The sequence below is a fragment of the Macaca nemestrina genome, chromosome 12 (genome assembly GCF_043159975.1).
Source record: "Macaca nemestrina isolate mMacNem1 chromosome 12, mMacNem.hap1, whole genome shotgun sequence".
NCBI lineage: Eukaryota > Metazoa > Chordata > Mammalia > Primates > Cercopithecidae > Macaca > Macaca nemestrina.
The window spans coordinates 129,727,262-129,751,526 of NC_092136.1; the positions used below are offsets into that span (position 1 = coordinate 129,727,262).

General features: G+C 40.3%; 1 protein-coding gene and 1 pseudogene across 23 annotated transcripts in view; one reads left to right on the plus strand and one right to left on the minus strand.

Annotated features, from left to right (window-relative positions):
* Positions 1-24,265, minus strand: part of LOC105476188 (zinc finger and BTB domain containing 44) — a 103,488-nt gene that overhangs the window by 74,965 nt on the left and 4,258 nt on the right. The window lies entirely within an intron of this gene.
* On the plus strand, positions 7,752-10,067 carry LOC105476187 (ATP-dependent RNA helicase DDX18-like; annotated as a pseudogene).

The window sequence follows — 24,265 nt, forward strand, 5'->3', positions numbered from 1 at the left end:
ATTAAACAGAATGAATGACTCTGAAGTACTTACAACAAATTCTGCAACACATGAAGATGATATACCTACATGATAACTGATAATAAAAGACGGGAAAAAATGATCGGAGAAATGGAAAAACTTTGGAGTATGTGGTTAGAGTGGCATTAACACTAGACAGCGGATTTTAAACTTGAATCTCAGGCCTCTTTACACTCTTAAAAGTTATTGAGAACCCAAAAGAGCTTTTGCTTTATATTTATATGAACTATATCTAAAAATATTTACCATATTATAAATTAAAACTTAGAAATTTAAAAAATTATTCATCTAAAAATAACAGTAAGTCTGTTACATTTTAAGACAACATAGTTTTCAAAAAACTAAATTTTCTCAGACCAAAAAAAAAAAAAAAAAAAAAAAGGCAAGAGTAGCACTGAGTGTGGTTTACTGGAAATCAACTGAATTCTCATATGTGTTAAGTCTGTTACAGTATCGCATTTCAGCTGCTGAGCGCAGTGGCTCACGCCTGTAATCCCAGCACTCTGGGAGGCCGAGGCAGGCAGATCACCTGAGGTCAGGAGTTCAAGACCAGCCTGGCCAACATGGTAAAACCCTCGTCTCTACCAAAAACACAAATATTAGCCTGGTGTGGTGGCGCACACTCGTAGTACCAGCTACTTGGGAGGCTGAGGCAGGAGAATCACTTGAACCTGGGAGGTAGAGGTTGCAGTGAGCCGAGATCATGCCACTGTACTCCAGCCTGGGCAACAGAGCAAGACTCTGTCTCAAACAAAAAAAAAAAAAAAAAAATCACATTTCAAGTAGGTAGCCTCTGGAAAACTCCATTGTATATCTAAGAATAAGAATGAAAAATGGCAAGTAACGTCTTAAAACATTGCTAGAAGATTGTTTTGATCTCATGTACTCTCTAAAAGGTTCTGGGAATCCCCAAGGAGAGTGCCCAGACTACATTAACCACCGCTTTCAAGTTTAATGTTAAAAATCAGGACTGGGCCTGTGTGCGGTGGCTCATGCCTGTAATCCCAGGACTTTGGGAGACTGAGGCGGTCAGATCACCTGAGGTCAGGTGTTCGAGATCAGCCCGCTCAACATGGCAAAACCCTGTCTCTACTAAAAATACAAAAATTAGCCGGGCATGGTGACACACACCTGTAATCCCAGCTACTCGGGAGGCTGAGGCACGAGAATTGCTTGAACCCAGGAGGCGGAGGTTGCAGAGAACTGAGATCACACCACTGCACTTCAGCCTGGGTGACAGAGTAAGACTCCGTCTCAAAAAAAAAAAAAAAAAAAAAAAAAAAAGGACATGGTTAGGAATTTGTAGACAAGAATTTAAGACTAAGCAAGGTGAATGGACTGCTATTTAAATAAACCACAGAAAGACAGCTCCACATCTGCAAGATTCTACCAAATCTGCAAACCAAAAAGTAGTAAAACAATGTGATGTGGGAAATGCTCAAGAGGTCTGTTTTGCCATTTGTCACTGAAGGTGGATGAGTTTATTATTTGTGTATTTAAGGCAGGAGTCCCTACCTGAACAAATCTGCAATGTAGATATAAAAAATTTAGGTGGCTGGGCATGGTGGCTCATGCCTGTAATCCCAGCACTCTGGGAGGCCGAGGCAGGTGTGTCACCTGAGGTCAGGAGTTCAAGACTAGCCTGGCCAACATGGTGAAACCCCGTCTCTACTAAAAATACAAAAATTAGGCACAGTGACGTGTGCCTGTAATCCCAGCCACTCAGGAGGCTGAGGCAGGAGAACTGCTTGAACTCGGAGGCGGAGGTTGCAGTGAGCCGAGATCATGCCACTACACTCCAGCTCCAGGGCGACAGAGCAAGACTCCAGCTCGACAAAAAAAAAAAAAAAAAAAAATTCTTTTAGGTAAAAGATGATGGTCAAGAGAATGTTTATCTGGCCAAGAAAAATAGAACCTGCTGGGTAGCTTCAGAAGTTAGGTTTCCTTGCAGACAAAAAAAAAAAAAAAAAAAAAAAAAAGTGGGGCAGAGGGAGGGGGGCATACAAAACAAGCCAATTAAGTTCTCATATCTGGAATGAAGGCCTAGAATTATGGGGATCATTTTGTTACCACAGGAGAGCCAGCCTACGGATGGCAAAGCAAGAACTTAGGTCCTCAAGGATATCACTGAATTGCTAATTTAACCAACTTTGAGGCTGTTTTTTGTTTTAAATAAATGTCTGTAAGGCCGGGCGCGGTGGCTCAAGCCTGTAATCCCAGCACTTTGGGAGGCCGAGGTGGGCGGATCACAAGGTCAGGAGATCGAGACCACAGTGAAACCCCGTCTCTACTAAAAATACAAAAAATTAGCCGGGCGCGGTGGCGGGCGCCTGTAGTCCCAGCTACTCAGGAGGCTGAGGCAGGAGAATGGCGTGAACCCAGGAGGCGGAGCTTGCAGTGAGCCGAGATCGCGCCACTGCACTCCAGCCTGGGCAACAGCGTGAGACTCCGTCTCAAAAAATAAATAAATAAAATAAATAAATAAATAAATAAATAAATAAATAAATAAATGTCTGTATTGTTTCAGTCACCTGATTCAAGGTTTTCCGATAACATAAATTGAATACCCTCACACACATGTCCCATAGGTATTTCAGCAGGTCCCAAGTGAATTCATTACCATCTCTCAAAAATGTATTCTTCTTTTTCAAGTACTAATGACAGTACAACTCCAAAAAGCTAAAACCCCCAAATGTCCATGTTCTAATCCCTTGAATTTGTGAAAGATAACTTTATGGCTTTGCAGATGTGATGAAATATCTTGGAATGGGGAGATGATCCCAGATTACCCAGGTGGGCCCTAAATACAGTCACAAGTCTCCTTATAGAAGGAAGGCAGATGGAGACTTGGCACACACAGGAGAAGGTGAAAGGTGGGGAAGAGAAGGTGGCGTGGCAATGTAAAGACTGCAGTGATGAATGACATGGTCACAAGATGAATGCCTGCAGCCCACAGAAGCTGGAAGAGGAAAGGAGTGGTTTCTCCCCTAGATCCTTTGGAGGGAAGGAGTACTTGCCAACATCTTGATCTCAACCCAGTTATGATAATTTCAAGCTTCTGTGAGAAAATTAATGTGTTGTTTTAAGCTCTCTAATTTGTCATAATTAATTACAACAGCCACAGAAAACTAATACAATTTCTGTTCCCCTTTTCCTCCTAACACAGACCTGGTCACCAAGACCTATTTCACAAATCCATCCCTTCCTTTCTCCACTGTCGCTGCCTTGGACTACTGAAACAGCATCCTGATTGATCTCCTTGCCTTCAGTCTCACAGGCCTTATATTAATCTTTACCATTATTTAAACTGTCTCTAAAATACAATTATCTGAGTCCAGACACTTATTAGCTCACAGCTTGATAATCACGCTGAGCTATCAACAGTACTTGGTACTTTTCAGTACTATCCTACACCCTATCACATCTGATATGGACTGATTTAAATATATAAAATCCTTGAGATCTGGCAGAACCATTATTATCTCCCATTATATTGATGGGGAAATTGAGGTTCAGAGAATTAAATGACTTGGCTAAGGTTACAGGGCTAGTAACAGCAACTTACATCCTGATGGTAAACTTTCTCGCTGTTTTACAATCTATTATGCTTTTAGATACTTTAGGTTGGTGTCTCTCCCTCCCTGCTCTGCAAAATGAACTCTCTGCCCTCAACTGGTTTTGACTCTTCATTTTCCATATACATCATACATAATCCCACTTCCCCAGCTCTGGTCCCTTTTCGGAATTCCCTCCTCACTGATCTCCACAGGTCAAATTCTGTTTTATTTTGTTTTCCCTTCTAACCTAAATGTCAGCAAAGCCTTTTTTTTTTTTTTTTTTTTTGAGACAGAGTCTCATTTTGTCGCCCAGGCTGGAGTGCAGTGGCACAAACTCGGCTCACTGCAACCTCCGCCTGCCGGGTTCAAGTGATTCTCGTGCCTCAGCTTCCTGAGTAGCTGGGATTATAGGTGTGCGCCACCATGCCCGGCTAATTTTTGTATTTTTAGTACAGACAGGGTTTCACCATGTTGGCCAGGCTGGTCTCCAACTCCTGACCTCATGATCCGCCCACCTCAGCCTCCCAAAGTGCTGGGATTACAGGTGTGAGGCACTGTGCCCAGCCAGCGTTCCATTTTGATGCCACTTTCAGATGTACTTTCAAATATATTCTTTGGATCTTAAAATCTTAATGAAACTAAAGATGAGAAAAATAAAGATTAGAGAAAATATGGGCTAACAGGGACTCAAATTCAAAGCCTCTGACTTTAATTAAATCCTATTCTCATTTTATTATTAAACCAAGCTGTCTTTCTCTACACTGAACTCTGGTGGTAGTTCTATTTAGACCCACAGATCCTGTGTTTGATATCATATCAATTTAGGTTTACCAGGGTATTTGCTCTGTCTCTCCAAGGATTATTCCAATATATTTATGGAATCAATCACATCTGTACTCCCAGCACAGGTTCTTTAAAAATCACTTTATGAGTGCTTTCCTGATATAATTCATGTATAATAAACTGCATAGTGTACAATTTGATGAGTTATGACATATATATCACCACTACCATCAAGATAAGGAATATTGCCACAATTTCTGTAAGTTTCTTTGCAATCTCGCCTTCCTGTCCTTGCCAGGAATTATCAATGTGCTTTTCACTTTAGTAGTTCCATTTTCTAGAATTTTATATAAATGGGATTATATAGCACGTACTCTTTTTTTCAGGCTTCTTTCATGGACATAATTATTCTGAGATTCATCCATGCTGTTGAGCGTAAGGATTTTTGTTCTTTTTATTGTTGAATACTATTCCATCGCATGGATGTAACACAATCTGTTTTATCATTTAATTGCTGATAGACTTAAGTTGTTTGAAGTTGGGCTATTACAAATAAAGCTGCTGTGCACATTTGTGTACAAGATTTGTGTGGACAAATCAGCAGCAGATGTTCTTAATTATTTCTTTCTATAACATTTATGTGTTATACTCTTAATAGTGCTTATTATATTGCAGTGATTCCATAAAAAAAGTCACTACTCTATTCACTAGTATATTTTACATACAAGTGATCAGCAAGTAGTTTACAGATTTTGCTCAGTCATGGGCCTAATGCGACTTGACAGACAAGGCTGAGTCCTGTCTATATTCTATAACCACCTAAAAGAGTGCATACACTGGTATGCAACAAGATCATAAGAAAAAAATTAAAAATTAAAAAAATAGAAATAAAAGTGTGCACTGAAAAATCACTGAGTAAATGTTCTTGATTTATGGTGCTTATGTTTGTGAGAAGCATATTGTTCTTTTAGGTTCAGTCACATTATGATTAAAAGCTTAATTGCAAATGGCAAACAAAATATATAAATTAGTATTTTAAGAGTGCAACACACACAACATGCAAATGTTTTGTAGGAAACCTGTTAAAACAACTGATTTAAGAATGTGGAAGAATCACAGCACAACGCAGGATCTTCATGTTAAACTTACATGGAAAATGTAACCATGTGTACTCGAGCTAGTGAAAATTACAACTCAGCCACCCCACCAAGTTATTAAAACGTTTCTCACTATTGAGTCTTTTTGTCTTTACAAATATAGCAGTGCCTCATATTTTATATTTTGCTCTAAACTTGTCACTCTTATCAATCTAAGTAAATGTCTATTTTTTCCCATGATACGAACCAAGTTTTTAGATTGGATTCACATGAGAACTCATATTTGGGAACATGCTTTTTCTTTTTCTGAACAGTAATGAAAATGTTTTGTGATCTTTATTTCACGTTAGTTTACTTCCCTTAAGTGTTTTTTACGTTTTCAGGGAGAATTGCAAATGGACTACCTTATCTGAGTTTAAAAAGATAATCTTAGGCCTGGAACAGTGGCTCATGCCTATAATCCCAACATGTTGGGAGGTCAAGGGAGGAAGCTCCTTTGAGCCTAGGAGTTCAAGACCAGCTGAGGCAACACAGAGAGACCTTGTCTCTAATAAAAAATTTTTTTAAAAAATTAGCTGAGTGTGATGCCGTGCGCCTGTAGTACCGGCTAGACAGGAGGCTGAGTGAGGCAGGAGGATCACTTGAGCCTGGAAGGTCAAGACTACAGTGAGCTGTGATTTCACCACTGCACTCCAGCCTGGATGACAGCAAGATCTTGTATCAAAAAAAAGACCATTTGGCCGGGCATGGTGGCTCACGCCTGTAATCTCAGCACTTTGGAAGGCCAAGGCAGGTGGATCACCTGAGGTCAGGAGTTTGAGACCAGCCTGGCCAACATGATGAAACTCCATCTCTACTACTACTACTACTACTACTACTACTAATAATAATAATAATAAAATAATTAGCTGGGGATGGTGGTGCACACCTGTAATATCAGCTACTTGGGAGGCAGAGGCAGGAGAATCGGCTGAACGTGGGAGGCAGAGGTTGCAGTGGGCCTAGACTGCATCATTGCACTCCAGCCTAGGCAACAAGAGCGAAATTCCAACTCAAAAAATAAAAAAAATAAAAAACAAACAAACATTTTATAACTAGTCGTTTTTCAATGAAACAAAGATTCTAATCATTTTACTCTATGAATAAGCCCTTTCTATTTCAGAGATTTGAAAAAGTAATGGAGAGTTATCAATAAATCAATTAATTCAGAAACATTAAATGATTAGAATTTCCTCTCCTTGCTGGTAGTCACCAAGTCATGCTGATTGTTACTTTCCACATCAAGGGAAGATAAATTAATATATATTGAGTAACTCCCATCAAGTGTCATTATCTCACTCTGGACTCACAAATTCACAAACCTGGTAAAAGGATATTTTAAATCCAGTTATAGGCCAGGCACAGTAACTCACGCCTGTAATCCCAGCACTTTGTGGGGCCGATGGGTGGATCTCTTGAGGCCAGGAGTTTGAGACCCCATCTCTACTAAAAATACAAAAATTAGCTGGGTGTGGTGGTGCACGCCTGTAACCCCAGCTACTACTCGGGAGGCTGAGGCACAAGAATTGCTTGAACCTGGGGGGCAGAAGTTGCAGTGAGCTGAGATCACACCACTGCACTCCAGCCTGGGCAACAGAGAGAGACTCTGTCTTAAAAAAATAAAAATAAAAATAAATCCAGTTTTAAAGGAGGAGACAGAAAATCAGATTAAATTGTCCACAGCCCTTTAGCTGAGTAACAAAACCAGGATTTACACAAAGGTCTATATGACGCACCCCCCAAAAAAAATCTTCATTTCCCAGTTATTTTTCCCACCCCCTTATGCTGTCATTTATAATAATTTAACCCATTTATGCCAGAGGTTGCAATTATTTGAATTTTTGCAATCAGACCTTAGCGGTGACCTTCAGCAGGATAGAAATAACTCCCACATGCTTAGGGTTCCAATAATGTAACGGTAGGCATAAATGGGTTAATCACAGTACTTAAGGGATATCTGCTATTCACATCATATTATTGTATCTAGAAAGAATGACTGAATAGAAGGCCTATCTATCTTATTCATCCATGTGGCTCCTTACACGAGCAAGTAAAATTCAAGTCAGTTTTAGTCAACTAGCATTTAAAGAGCTCCTTGTTTTCCTTAAAGAGTTTTTAAGTGTCCACACCAAGCACTCAAGAGTTCAACTGCATATATGCTTTAAAATATGTACACAAGTGGAAGTAACATCAGCCTCGAGAACTGAGTAGCTGTACTGTGTGGCGTTGTGGTCTAGGCACTTCTTGGACAGCAATGTCTCACCTGCCGATGAAACACTCCTGCGCAAGAAGATCAAGAAGCAGAAACTCAAATTGCGGCACCAGAACCTAAAGTTGCAGGGGCCTCAAATCTAATCGTCAGAAACTCAAAATGGAGATGTGTCTGAAGAAAAAATGAGAGGTAGAAAGGTTAAAAAATCAAAACACTCTATGAATGTGGGCTTATCAGAAGCTCAAAATGGAGACGTGTCTCAAGAAGCAGTGGAAAATATAAAAGCTAAAAAATCTCCCCAGAAATCCACCATATTAACCAATGGAGAAGCAGCAATGCAGTCTCCCAATTCAGAATCAAAAGAGAAAAACAGTGAATGATGCTGGGACTGATACAAAAAAAGCAAAAACTTAAAACAGAAGAATCTGAAGAAGAAAGTGCTGAGACTCCTAAAGAAACAGAAAATAACGTGGAGAAGCCAGATAATGATGACGACAGTGGGGTGCCCAGCCTACCCCTGGGACTGACAGGAACGTCTGAGGATACTTCATTTGCCTCTCTATGTAATCTCGTCAATGAAAACACTCTGAAGTTTAAAAAAAAAAAAGGGTTTTACAAACATGACTGAAATTCAGCATAAAAGTATCAGACCACTTCTGGAAGGCAGGGATCTTCTAGCAGCTGCAAAAACAGGCAGTGGTAAAACCCTGGCTTTTCTCATCCCTGCAGTTGAACCCATTGTTAAAATTCATGCCCAGGAATGCATCGGGGGTCCTTGTTCTCTCACCTACTAGAGAACTAGCCATGTAAACTTTTGGTGTTCTTAAGGAGCTAATGACTCACCACGTGCATACCTATGGGTTGATAATGGGTGGCAGTAACAGATGTGCTGAAGCACAGAAACTTGCTAATGAGATTAACATCATTGTGGCCGGCCGGGCGCGGTGGCTCAAGCCTGTAATCCCAGCACTTTGGGAGGCCGAGACAGGCGGATCACGAGGTCAGGAGATCGAGACCATCCTGGCTAACACAATGAAACCCCGTCTCCACTAAAAATACAAAAAAATTAGCCGGGCGTGGTGGCGGCGCCTGTAGTCCCAGCTACTCGGGAGGCTGAGACAGGAGAATGGCGGGAACCCGGGAGGCAGAGCTTGCAGTGAGCCGAGATCGCGCCACTGCACTCTAGCCTGGGCGACAGAGCGAGACTCCGTCTCAAAAAAAACAACAACAACAAAAAAAAACAACAAAAAAAAACATCATTGTGGCCACACCATGTCGCCTGCTGTACCATATGCAGAATATTCCAGGGTTTATGTATAAAATCTGCGGTGTCTGGTTATTGATGAAGCCGATCGTATCTTGGATGTTGGGTCTGAAGAGGAATTAAAGCAAATATTTAAACTTTTGCCAACACGTAGACACACTATGCTCTTTTCTGCCACCCAAACTTGAAAAGTTGAAGGCCTGGCAAGGATTTCTCTGAAAAAGGACCATTTTATGTTAGTGTTGATGATGATAAAGCTAATGCAACAGTGGATGGTCTGGAGCAGGGATATGTTGTTTGTCCTTCTGGAAAGAGATTCCTTCTGCTCTTTACATTCCTTAAGAAGAACTGAAAGAAGCAGCTCATGGTCTTCTTTTCATCTTGTATGTCCGTGAAATACCACTAAGAGTTGCTGAACTACATTGATTTGCCCGTCTTGGCCATTCATGGAAACCAAAAGCAAAATAAATGTACAACCACATTCTTCCAGTTCTGCAATGCAGATTTGCGAACACTATTGTGTACGGATGTGGCACCAAGAGGACTGGACATTCCTGAAGTCGAATGGATTGTTCACTATGACCATCTGGATGACACTAAGGAATATATTCATCATGTGGGTAGAACAGCCAGAGGCCTAAATGGAAGAACGCATGCCTTGACCATTTTGGGCCCAGAAGAATTCGGTTTTCTTCGCTACTTGAAAGAATCCAAGGTTCCATTAAAGTGAATTTGACTTTTCCTGGTCTAAAATTTCTGACATTCAGTCTCAGCTTGAAAAATTGATTGAAAAGAATTACTTTCTTCGTAAGTCAGCCCAGGAAGCATTTAAGTCATACATACGAGCCTATGATTCCCATTCTCTGAAACAGATCTTTAATGTAAATAACTTAAATTTGCTTCAAGTTACTCTGTCATTTTGTTTCAAGGTGCCTCCCTTTGTTGACCTGAACGTCAACTACAATGAAGGCAAGCAGAAAAAGCGAGGAGGTGGTGGTGGATTTGGCTACCAGAAAACCAAGAAAGTTGAGAAGTCCAAAATCTTTAAACACATTAGCAAAAAATCATCTGACAGCAGGCAGTTCCCTCACTGAACACATGCCTTTCTTTTATCTTGAATAACTGTTCTAAAATGAATTTTTTCCCCCTTGATTTAACAAGATTTTTGTAGCCTTTAGAATTTAAACTTATCTAACAAGAGTATAAATTGACTTGGGTTGCAAGCACTGAGTACTGTATTTTTGGGATATAAAACAGGTCTTAATTTTCTTAGTTGCCCAAGGGCAGAGCAAGAATATCTGGTCTTTCTTGTGATTATATAATATTTTAATTTTAAATATCCCTCCCTCATACACACAAATGTATGTTACTGTTTTAATATAATTAAATTTTTGTACCTTTTTAAAAAATATGTACACAAGCACAGTGGCTTTCTCCAACTTACCTCTGCACAAGCAGTTAACTTTATATATGTCTTGGTATGGGTTGAATTGGGTTCCCTAAAAAGATACGTTGAGATCCTGAACCCCAGTGCCTCAGAATGGGACCTAATCAGGGAAATGGAGTCTTTAGAGGTAATCAAGTTCAAGGGAGATCATTAAGGTGTCCTCGTATAAAGGGGACATTTGTAGACAGACACGCACATAGGGAGGATGCCCCATGAAGACTGGAGTTGTGCTGCCACAAGCCAAGGCACTACCAGAAGCTAAAAGAGAGACATGGAACAAGAGATGCTTTCCTCATGGTCCTCAGGAGGAACCAACCCCACCTATGCCTGATTTCGAACTTCTAGCCTCCACAACTATGAGACAAAAATTTCTGTAACAGCCACCTACTTTGTCATAGTTTGTTATGGTACCCTAGCAAACTAATACATGTTGCTTTTCAAAGTAATGTAAAAATTAAAAACATTTTAATAAACTAAATGTTTTGACTAAAAGGCACAGATTGTCAGAAGAGATAAAAGCATTCTCAAATATGTTTTTTTAGATAAGAAACCCACTTTAAATAAAAAGACAGATAGATATATGGAAGAATATATATCATGCAAACAGTATGTACAAGAAAGCTGGAGTTGGCTTACTTTAACACCAGACAAAGCAGACTAAAGACAAAGTATTATCAAAGATAGAAGTGAGTAATAAAAAATGAGTATGCTGGCCGGGCGCAATGGCTCAAGCCTGTAATCCCAGCACTTTGGGAGGCTGAGGCGGGCGGATCACAAGGTCAGGCGTTCAAGACCCGCCTGGCTAACATGGTGAAACCCCGTCTCTACTAAAAAAATACAAAAAAAAATTAGCCAGGCGTAGTGGCGCTCACCTGTAACCCCAGCTATTCAAGAGGCTGAGGCACAAGAATCGCTTGAACCCGGGAGTCAGAGGTTGCAGTGAGCCGAGATCACACCACTGCACTCTAGCCTGGGCGACAGAGTGAGACTCTGTCTCAAAAAAAAAAAAAAAAGAGTCTGCTTCAAAATAAAACACTGACAAAATTAAAGGGAAAGTTAATTCCACAATAATAACTGACGATTGTTTTTTTGAGACAGGGTCTTACTCTGTTGTCTAGATTAGAGAGAGGAGGCACAATCACAACACACACAGCCTGGACCTCCAGGACTCAAGCAATCCTCCCACCTTAGCCTCCTGAATAGCTGGGACTACAGGCGTGCACCACCTCACCTAGCTGATTTTTGTATTTTTTTGTGGCAACAGGGTTTCATTATGTTGCCCAGGCTGGTCTCAAACTCCTGGGGCTCAATGGATCCACCCACCTTAGTTTTCCAAAGTGCTGAGATTACAGGTGTGAGCCACCATGCCTGGCCAAAAGTTGAAGTTGTTTTTTTTTTTTTTTTAAATACTGAGTCTCACTCTGTCGCACAGGCTGGAGTGCAGTGGCATGATCTCTAATGTAATTTACTATTACATTAGACATTCGAATGGGTATGAAGTGGTAAATCATTGATATTTAGAGACCATCATTTCTTTTTTTTTTTTTCTTCCCGAGACAAAGTCCCGCTCTGTCACCCAGGCTGGAATGCAATGGCACGATCTCGGCTCAATGGCACGATCTTGGCTCACTGCAACCTTCACCTCCCGGGTTCAAGCAATTCTCCTGCCTCAGCCTCCCAAGTGGCTGGGACTACAGGTATGCACCACCACGCCTGGCTACTTTTTGTATTTTTAGTAGAGACGGAGTTTCACCATGTTGGCAAGGCTGGTCTTGAACTCCTGACCTCAGGTTATCCGCTTGCTTCAGTCTCCCAAAGTGCTGGGATTACAGGTGTGAGCCACCATGCCCAGCAATAGTTGAAGATTAATAACCCCTCTCTGCAATTATAGAACTGAAACACACACACACACACACACACACACACACACACACACACACACACACACAAACCATCAGTAAAGATATAAAAAATCTGCAGCTTGGGAAATATGGTGAAACCCGTCTCCACAAAAAATACAAAAATTAGCCAGACATAGTGGCATGCACCTGTAGTGCCAGCTACTTGGGAGGCTGCGGTGAGAGGATTTCTTGACCCTGAGGGGTGGAGGTCACAGTGAGCCAAGATCAATCCACTGCACTCCCTGTCTCAAAAAATAAAAAAAAGATGTAAAGGGAAATCATCTTAACCAAATTGACATTTACAGCACAGAATATACAGTCTTTTCAAGTGCAAAGTGGTATGTTCACCAAGAAAGATCATATGCTGGGCCATAAGACAAATCTTAATAAATTTTAAAGGAATGAATGCACAGAGCATGTTCTCTCACCGAAACAGAAAAAGTAATAAAATATCAAGAAAGCCCTAAATATCTGGAAATTAAACAACACACTTCTAAATAATAACCCATGGGCTGGTCAAATAAGGAATCAACAAGGGAAACTGGATATTTTTAACTGATATTGAAAATATGACAACATCAAAATTTGTGGGATGCAAAAGCAGCACTTAGAGGAAAATCTGTAGCTTCAAAGGATATGTTAGAGATGACGGTCTCCAGGCCAGGCGCGGTGGCTCACGCCTGTAATCCCAGCACTTTGGGAGGCCAAGGTGGGCGGATCACAAGGTCAGGAGTTCCAGACCAGCCTGACCAACATGGCGAAACCCCGTCTCTACTAAAAATACAAAATTTAGAAGGTCATGGTGGCGCGCACCTGTAATCCCAACTACTTGGGAGGTTGGGGCAGGAGAATCACTTGAACCCAGGAGGCAGAGGTTGCAGTGAGCCAAGATGGTGCCATTGTACTCCAGCCTGGATGACAGAGCTAGACTTTGTCTTGGGGAAAAAAAAAAGAAATGATGGTCTCTAAATATCATGACTTACCACCTCATAACCATTTGAATGTCTAATAGTTAAAAAAAACAAAAACAAAATAACAAGTCTTGGCAAGGATGTGGAGAAATTAAAATCCTTGTGCACAGCTGGTGGGAATGTAAAATGGTGTAGCCACTGTAGAAAACAGTATAGTGGTTCCTCAAAAAATAAAAAATAGAAATTATCATATGATCCAGCAATTTCACTTCTGGGCAGATACTCAAAAGAAGTGAAAGCAAGCACACACCAGTATTTGTACATTAATATTCAAAGCAGCATTATTCACAATAGCCAAAAGGTAGAAGCAACCCAAATGTCCACAAGAGATGAATGAACAAATGAAATGTGGCATAAATACACAATGGAATATTATTCAGCCTTAAAAAGGAAGGAAATTCAGATATATGCTGCAACACAAATGAACCCTGAAGACATTATGCAAGTGAAATAAACCAATAATTAAGGAACAAATACCATATGATTCCAATTGCATGATGTAGTTACAGGACACTCAAATTCAGAGACAGAAAAGTAGAAGGGTGGTTGCCTGGGGATGTGGGTAGAGAGGGATGGGGAGTTACTGTTTAATGAATACGGAGTCACACTGCTGAAAGATGAAGAGAGTTCTGAAAGATGGGTGGGGGTGATGGTTGTGTAATAATGTGAATGTACTTAATGCCACTGAACTGTACCCTTAAAAATGGTTATGATGGCAAATTTTATGTTACGTGTATTTCACCCCCCCACACACACACACATATCAGTGGTCTATACGTCTACCTTAGCTAGAAAAAGAGCAAAGAAAACCCAAAACAAATAGACAAAACAAAGCACAGACATAAATTAAACAGACAAGCCATAGGAAAAATTAAAGCCAAAACTTGGTTCTCTGAAAAAAATAAGCAAAATTGATAAATCTTTAGCTAGACCAATTAAGAAAAAAATGAAGAGGAAAAAAGTGAAGGTGGGGTAGCAGAAGGGAAACCTGTGAAAGAGATAGATATACAGAATAACCAGCACGGCAGGAGTTACTTCAGAAACCAAGGGTACAAGGTATTTCAAGGAGTAGTGACTGACAGTGTCAAATGCAGCTGACTGGTCAAATAAGATAGAAACCAAAGTCTATTTGATTTAGCCACAAAGGAGTCACTGATGACCTTATAATAGCACATAAGAAAAAAGTAGAAGAGTTAGAAAATTGCCATAGAAAAGGAAAGAATATACAGACATGAGGAAGTGAAAACCGTGAGTAAAGACAATTCATCATAAAGTAGCTAGGTTCTAAAAATACAGCAAGGGGGTTAGCTAGACAGAAATAAGGGGTCAAGAGAGTATACTGATTTTTTACAGAATGGACAAGCTAGAACATGTTTTTTTCCTTTGTTTTTCTCTAAGATTTTTTTTTTTTATTAAAGTAAAATATAAAGAGAATGTTTTGATTTTTGTCGGAAAAGACACAGAAAAGAGGGAAAGGTTAAAGACACAGGAAACGGGTGATAACAGATGGTATGAGGTCCCTAGATAGGTAGAAGGAAATGGGATTCAGAGGATGAGTGAAAGGATTGGCCTTAAACAGGAGGAAGACCAGGCTGGGGACATGGGGAGAGGAAAGAAAGAGTACAGCTATAGTTAAGTTTATTGGTGGGGTGGTGAGAAGTAGCTAGAGTTCTTGTCTGGCTTTGGCTTTACTCCTCTTTCAAGTTATAAGAAGAGGTAGACTCCTGAGAGAAGAGATGATGAAGCAGAATTGTCAAGACAATGAAACATAAAAAATAACATGTGGAGGCCAGGTATCCTGGCTCAAGCCTTTAATCCCACCACTTTGGGAGGCCAAGGCAAGCAGATCACGTGAGCTTGGGAGTTCAAGACCAGCCTGGGCAACATGGTGAGACCCCGTATCTACAAAAAATATAATAATCCGCTGCGTGTGGTGGTGTGCATCTGTGGTCCCAGCTACTTGGGAGGCTGAGGTGGGAAGGTGGCTTGAGCCCAGGAGGCAGAGGCTGCAGGGAGCAGAGATTGTGCCACTGCACTCCAGCCTGGGCAATGGAGCCAGATTCTGTCTCAAATAAATAAATAAATAAATGTGGAGAAAAAAATAAACCAGAAGGATGTCTGATAAGAGGCACTGAAGATCCAACTGCTTTGAACCATTTTATATTAAAAGTAATAACAATAGGCAAGGTGCGGTGGCTCATGCCTGTGACTTCAGCACTGAGTTGGGCAGGCTGCTTGAGCCCAGGAGTTTAAGACCAGCCAAGGCAACACGGCAAAACCCCATCTCTAGTACAAAAATTAGATAGGAGTGGTGGAGTGCACCTGTAGTCTCAGCTACTCAGGAGGCTAAGTTGGGAGGATCTCTTGAACCCGGTGAGCCCAGGAGATGGAGGCCATAATGAGCCACGATCACACCACTGCACTGCAGCTTAGGTGACAGAGGGAGACCCCGTCTCAAAAAAAAAAAAAAAAAAGTAACAATAATCATTAGCTTATAGTTAATACTTACATAGTACCCAGTACGTGCCAAGTCTTGTTCTAAGTACCTTTTACATATTATGTAACTTAATTTTCACATAACCTTTTGTGATAGCTATCACCAGGTATCTCCATTTTACCAATGAAGAAAAGGCAGCATAGACAAGTTAAGGAATTAGCCACACAACAGGTAACAGAGTTAAGATTTGAACCCAGCTAGCATGCTAATTGGTGCTCCTTACACTATGCTATACTGCCTCTCAAAGTAAAGCTAGGTAAAACTAGTGGCGGAAAGTAGAAAGAAGGAAAAAACAATACCAAGTGGACCCAAAGACAAAGAGAAGCAGTGATTCCTGTAAATAAAAATAATTCTCTTGGAAGAATGGCTTAGTTTTTATACAGCATGTGAAGTGCACCAAAGATAAAAGAAACCGTCCTGATTCAGTAATGGGAAGCCACAAAAAGGAAATGAGCAGTGGGAAGGTCCAAAGCAGAAAGTAAGAAAAGCAAAGAGCCAAAGAAAAAGTAAAACCCACAAAAAATGGAAGGAGAAAAAGCTGTAAGTAGAAGAAACACATACACACATCAGTAACCACCACCAGTAAAAAAGTGAAACGAGGGTCGGGGTGATGGCTCACGCCTATAATCCCAACACTTTGGGAGGTCAAGGTGGGTAGATCACCTGAGGTCAGAAGTTCGAGATCAGCCTGCCTAAAATGGTGAAACCCCATCTCTACTTAAAAAATACAAAAATTTGCTGGGCGTGGTGGTGCACGCCTGTAATCCCAGCTACTCGGGAGGCCGAGGCAGGAGAATCTCTTGAACCAGGACAGTGCAGGTTGCAGGGAGCCAAGATTGCACTGTTGCACTCCAGCCTGGGTGACCAGAGTGAAATTCCATCACACACACCCACACACACACACAAAAGTGAAATTAAAGCAAAATAAGTAAATCTAAGTCCCTGAAAAACTTATTCTTTATTTTCTTATCAACAAGCACGATTATTTAATAAAATACACTACTGGATATGCTTGCCTGCCAAGAATAGGCAAGGATCAGATACCCAACAGGTTAAGACCTGAATAAAAGAAAATAATTTTTAAAAGGAATCATCTAAAGTTGTTTCAGAAGCTAGAGGGTAGTAGTTCCACAAAAACTAGATTCCAGAGACTCACAGTCTTAGTTACATGTTGCCAAGATGTTTGTAGTTATGCTGAGTGCGTGAAAAACTATCAAAACCAAATCAACAGCCAATCACTTCAGCATTAAAAAATACACACCAAGGCTGGGCACAGTGGCTCACGCATGTAATCCCAGCACTTTGGGAAGCCGAGGCGGGAGGATCACCTGAGGTTGGGAGTTCGAGACCAGTCTGACTAACATGGAGAAACCCCGTCTCTATTAAAAATACAAAATTAGCCAGGCGTGGTGGTACATGCCTATAATCCCAGCTACTCAGGAGGCTGAGGCAGGAGAATCGCTTGAAGCCGGCAGGCGGAGGTTGTGGTGAGCCAACATGGCGCCACTGCACTCCAGCCTGGGCAACAAGAGCAATACTCCGTCTCAAAACAAAACAAAACAAAACAAAACATATCATTTAATACCTGTAGAAGGGTAGCAATATCCTGAAGTAACAGAATACCAAAATTGTAAAAAGGCCAGGTATCAAACATCTGTAATTTTTTTTTTAAAGCTATATAAGAAAAGTATTAAAAGGGAAGAATGTTCAATGTGGAGACACGAAGGATGTTATTCTCTAAGAGTGAGACATTAATAAGCTTCACCCACCCATTTCACTCTTGCAAGACAGAGTAATCAACATGAAATAACATGATAATACAAGTCAGTGATTTACTCCAGGGTAAGTTATGTAAAAATGTGACAGCCAATATCAACGTTGTAACTAATAATATTAGTGAAAACATTAACACTCAACGTGGCCTTTAAGCAGAAGTATAATACAAATCCAATGTATTTTTTTCATTTTTAAAGGTACACATACAATCACTATTTTAAACCTATAGCTTGGAATATTTCTAGCTCATTGCTTAAAATGGGGTGAAGTATTTCTAATATAAAGAACAAAGAAAAACTAATGTAACTTTAAGCTTAACAGGAGATAAATTTTAAACAATTATTCTGAAGTACTAAGGACTATCTGTTACAGTTGTGAATGTGGTAGCACTTAAAAAGCAAAAACACCCCATAACGCCTATATAAAGAGGATATTCAACAGGAGTTACAAAATGTCAGGAAACCACAGGCGGAAATTTGATATATGAAATATTTATAAGAGTATTAAAAAATCATATTGGAAGGAGCTTAATTAGAAGCCTCCTAAGTAATGAGGGAATCCTCTTTACAACAGTCTTTAATGCTTGACCATTTTCAGTGATAAAAGACTAGGAAGAATTAATAAATTTTTCAGAGGATTGTTGTACACAGACATGGAGGATACAGCATGCTACTGGTTTTTATACAGCTGCCAATACTGCTTTATAATAAGAATATATATATTTTTTTCTTTTTTTAAAAAAAAGATTGATTTTTCCAGTGCTCTACACATTCAGAGAAACTTCTCTAGTAACAAACTACAGAAATGATCCCTGAATGTATAGTCCCCTAAGAACATATTTTTAATCAGTAACATTTTATTATGAAAACTTTCAGATACAGAAAAATTTAAAGAATTTTATACCAAGCTGCAAAGGAGGAAGTCAAAACTGTTGCTGTTTGCTAATGATATGAACATATACCTAGAAAACCCTAAAGACTCATTCGAAAAGCTCCTAGATCTGATAAATGAATTCAGTGAAGTTTCAGGATACAAAATTAATGTACACAAATCAGCGGCACTGCTATACACCAATGATGACCAAGCTGAGAATCAAATCAAGAACACAATCCCTTTTACAACAGCTGCCAAAGAAAAATTAAAATACTTAGGAATATATCTAACCAAGGAGGTGAAAGATCTCTACAAGGAAGACTACAAAACACTGTTGAAACAAATCATCAATAACTCAAACAAATGGAAACTCATGGACGGGTAGAATCAATATGGTGACAATGACCTTACTGCTAAACGCAATCTACAGATTCAAAGCAATTCACATCAAAATACTATCATCATTTTACAGAACTAGAAAAAAAATTCTAAAATTCATATGGAACCAAAAAAGAGCCTACATAGTCAAAGCAAGACTAAGCAAAAAGAACAAATCTGGAGGAAAGACATTACCTGACTTCAAACTACACTACAAGGCTATAGTTACCAAAACAGCACAGTACTGGTGTAAAAACTGGCATGTAGACTGATGGAACAGAATAGAGAACCCAAAAATAAAGCCCAATGCTTACAGCCAACCGGTCTTTGACAAAGCAAACAAAAACATAAAGTAGAGAAAGGACACCCTATTCAACAAACAGTGCTGGGATAACTGGCAAGCCACATGTAGAAGAATGAAACAAGATCTTCATCTCTCAGCTTATATAAAAATCAACCCAAGTGGATCTAAGGCCTGAAATCCTAAAAATTCTTAAAGATAACATCAGAAAAACTCTTCTAGACATTAGCTTAGGCAAAGAATTCAGGACCAAGAAACCAAAAGTGAATGCAACAAAAGTAAATAAATGGGACCTAATTAAAACTAAAAAGTTTCTAAACAGCAAAAGAAATAATCAGCAGAGTAAACAGACAACCCAAAGTGGTATAAAATTTTTGCAAACGATGCATCCAACAAAGGACTAATATCCAGAATCTACAAGGAATACAAACAAACCAGCAAAACAACAACAACAACAACAGAAACAAAAAACCCCACCAATCTCATCAAAAAGTGGGTAAAAAAAACCATGAATAGACAATACTCAAATGATTTAAAAACAGCCAACAAACACATGAAAAAATGTTTAACATCTCTAATTATCAGGAAAATGCAAATTAAAACCACAATGAGATAGATACTACCTTACTCCTATAAGAATGGCTATAATTTAAAAATTAAAAAATAATAAATATTAGCATGACTGTAGTGAAAAGGGAACACTTACACACTGCTGGTGGAAATGTGAACTAGTACAGCCACTATGAAAAACAGTATGGAGATTCCTTTAAGAACTAAAGTACGCTGGGTGCGATGGCTGACGCTTGTAATCCCAGCACTTTGGGAGGCTGAGGCAGGAGGATTACGTGAGGTCGGGAGTTCGAGACCAGCCTGACCAACATGGAAAACCCCATCTCTCCTAAAAATACAAAATTAGCCGGCATAGTGGTGCATGCCTGTAATCCCAGCTACTTGGGAGGCTGAGGTGGAGAACTGCTTGAACCCAGGAGGCAGAGGTTGCAGTGAGCCGAGACTGCGCCACTGCACTTCAGCCTAGGCAACAAGAATGAAACTCCACCTCAAAAAAAAAAAAAAGAACTGAAAGTAGAACCACCATTTGATCCAGCAATCCCACTACTGGGTATCTACCCAAAAGAAAAGAAGTCATATGAAAAAGACACATGTACACAGGTTTATAGCAGCACAATTCACAATTGCAAAAATATGGCCCATCAACCAATGAGCAGATAAAGAAAATGTGGTTTACACCATGAAAACGGAATGAAATAGTGGCCTTTGCAGCAATTTGGATAGAGTTGTAGGCCATTATTCTAAGTGAAGTAACGCAGGAATGGAAAACCAAATGTTGTATGTTCTCACTTATAAGTGGGAGCTAAGCTACAAGGATGCAAAAGCATATGGACTCTGGGGACTTGGAGGGAAGGGTGGAAGTGGGGTGAGGGATTAAAGACTACACATTGGATACAGTGTACACTGCTCAGGTGACGGGTGCACCAAAATCTCAGAAATCATCACTAAAGAACTTATCCATATAGCCAAAAACCACCTGTTCCCCCAAAACTATCAAAATTAAAAAAAAAAAAAATCAAAGAACAAGCAAAAAAAAAAAAGAAAAATTACAGTTGAATACCTGAATAGCCATACGTAGATCCTACCATTAACATTCTACTGTAATTGTTTCATCACATACCTATCCATCCATCAATCCATCTTGATTTCTGATACTCTACTTTTAAAATGCCTTTTAAAGCAGTATCTAAATGCAGTTTCTGAAGCAAGGGATCAGAAACTCCCACATCTATTAGAAAGGAAAATGATATACAATCATGCGTGGCATGTGTCCCTCAATGATAGACCACAAATACCACAAGAGTCCCATATTATAATACCATATTATTATTATTTTTTGAGACAGAGTCTCGTTCTGTCACCCAGGTTGGAATGCAGTGGTGTGATCTCGGCTCACTGCAACCTCCGCCTCCCAGGTTCAAGCAATTCTCCTGTCTTGGCCTCCCGAGTAGCTGGGACTACAGGTGCATGCCACCACACTTGGCTAATTTTCGTATTTTTAGTAGAGACGGGGTTTCACTATACTGGTCAGGCTGGTCTCGAGCTCCTGACCTTAGGTGATCCACCCGCCTCAGCCTCCCCAAGTGCTGGGATTAGAGGCATGAGCCATCACACCCAACCCTGTTAATACCATTTTTTTACCGCATCTTTTCTAGGTTTAGAAATGCTTAGATATACGTACACTTTCAACTGTGTTACAAAAGCCTACAGCATTCAGTACAGTAACATGCTGTCCAGATATGTGGCCTAGGAGCAATAGGCTATACCATATAATCTAGATGTAGAGTAGGCCATACCATCAAGTTTTGTCTAAGTACACTTTATGAAGTTTATACAACGACACAATCGCCTAATGACACATTTTTCATAACATATCTCCATTGTAATCTTTGAGGTTGTTACAGCATCTGTCCTGTAGTTCCCTATTCATGGTGACGGAAAATATATTCAATTTTTATGACTGGTTACATTTAGTTGTGAGGTGGAGCAAAGCAGCTAAGTGCTAACTCTAAACAGCCTTGAGTTTGAAACCTGGGCCGGCCACTTACTGTGACACTCTAGGCAAGTCATTTAATGCTTCTAGGTATCAGTTTCCTTACTGCAAAATAAGATACTAGTAGCAATGTCAAAGGGTTAATGTGAGATTTAAATAAGATAACGTATAAAACGTTCAGCACAGCTGGCATACAGAAAGGGCATAACAAATGTTAGCATCATTATCAACACTGTATTAGTTCATTCAGCTTACACAACAGGTTCTAGCTGCTACATGGCTACACATACCCATGCAACTGTTTGTAGTATTCTTTTTCATCACCTTATGTGTTCTAAGAACCTTGGGTAGTATATGTATTTTACTGAGATTAAAGACAGAATGAGGGTGAATGGGTCCAAGTGCAAGCATTCTCCATCTTCCCACTCCACTCCCTAATGGAACTAGATATTCACTCTATTATTGAAAGCAGTGATTGTGGAGTCCTAATAAGGGAAAAGGAGTCAGGCTGGTGGGAAAAGGGCACAGCAAAAAGAAAAAGCAGATAAGGTATAAGTCTGCCTTTCTTCATGGTCCAAGACACACAGCCCTCCTGCACAAATAACTCACAAGTTTTCCGCACTCAACTTATCACCAGACTCTTGGCTGACAGAAAAATGCAAGCTAGCTCACTGCAACCTTGGCCTTATCAGTACTGCACATAGCGCTCTCTGCAGCACATAGCAGAAGCATCACCCTATAAAATCCCCAGCAAGCCACTGTCTCCTGGCAGGCAGCTTCTCTCTTGCTGATCTGCCCGTTGCACCCTTGCAACCAACCCACTTTCATACTTTCTTTAATAAATCTGCCCTTCTTTACCTACAATTGCCTTGGTAAATTCCTTTACCGCCTGTAACACCAGTCCCAGCTAGTGTGACCTGACAGTGAGGATGAACACAGGAAAACACACTACACGCACAGTTTTGCTTTTCAGTACTTGGTTGACAGGAGGCTGATAAATTGCCTAATTGTGCTCTGCTTACTTTACATCTAAAGTAAGCAGAACACTGCTCCCTCTTAAAACTTCATTTGAGATCACGTAATTATGAATTTCTATCAAATTCGGTCCAACCCAAACAAAATGTGTTATCTCCACTGATCACACATCCAAATGCCTTTTTATCTGTACAAAGCATATTTATTCCAGTTTTGTCGTAGATGGAGTCAGCTGGATGCGGTGGCTCACGTCTGTAATCCCAGCACTTTAGGAGGCCAAGGCAGGTGAATCACTTGAGGTCAGGAGCTCGAGACCAACCTGGGCAACATGGTGAAACCCCATCTCTACTAATACAAAAATTAGCTGGGCATGGTGGTACACGCCTGTAATCCCAGCTATTAGGGAGGCTGAGGCAGGAGAATCGCTTGAACCTAGGGGACAGCGGTGCACTGCAGTGAGCTGAGATCAAGCCACTGCATTCCAGCCTGGGCAACAGAGGGAGACTGCATCTCAAAAACAAACAAACAAAAAAAACGTTCAAAAAGTAGATGGAGTCATAAAACCTCTACCAACTACATGCCTCTTTAAAGACATGATTTAAGTAAAAGCTACAGTTCTACTTTTATGAAATTTTTATTTAAAAATGTGGTATCTAGGCCTATGGCTATAGGCTTATGCGTGTAATCTTAGCACTTTGGGAGGCCAAGGCAGCAGGATCACTTGAGCTCAGTAGTTTGAGAGATCAGCCTGGACAACATAGTGAGAAATCATCTCTATTTAAAAAACAAAAAGAGCCGGACACAGTGGTGTGTGTCTGTAGTCCCACCTACTCAAGAGGCTGAGGCAGAAAGATCGCTTGAGCCCAGAAGTTCTGGGCTGTAGTATCCTATGCCGATTGGGTGTCTGCACTAAATTAGGAATCAACATGGTGGCCTCCTGGAAGTGAGGGACCACCAGGTTGCCTAGTGAGGAGAGAACTGGGCCAGGTCAGAAACAGAGCAGGTCAAAACTCCCATGCTTATCAGTAGCAGCACTGAGTCTGTGAATAGCCACTGCACTCCAGCTTGGGCAACACAGTGAGACCCCTGTCTCTTTAAAAAAAAAAAAAAAAAAAGTAAGCATGGAATCCACTTCTCTGCTAACTTCTAAAAATTAGTCTTAGTTCTTTCTCTTTGCCAGAGGAAGCAGGATCTAATTTTAAAATTTAAAAGTACTTCTATGTGGCTTCACATAACATATTTGTCTTACTGCTAATTCTTCTGAGCTTGATATGAGAATGTAATAGATATTAAAAGGATGGTAAAGATAAACACTACTTCATCTTTAAAAAGTAATTTTAATGAGGTTTATCCAAGTATCGCTGTTTTTTGTTTTGTTTTGTTTTGCTTTTGAGACGGAGTCCTGCTTTGTCACCCAGGCTGGAGTGCAGTGGCGCAATTTCGGCTCACTGCAACCTCTGCCTCCCCAGTTCAAGCAATTCTCCTGCCTGAGTCTCCCAAGTAGCTGAGACTACTGGCATGTGCCACCATGTCCGGCTAATCCAACTACCGTTTTTGTTGTTGTTTTTGAGATGGAGTCTTGCTCTGTCGCTCAGGCTGGAGTGCAGTGG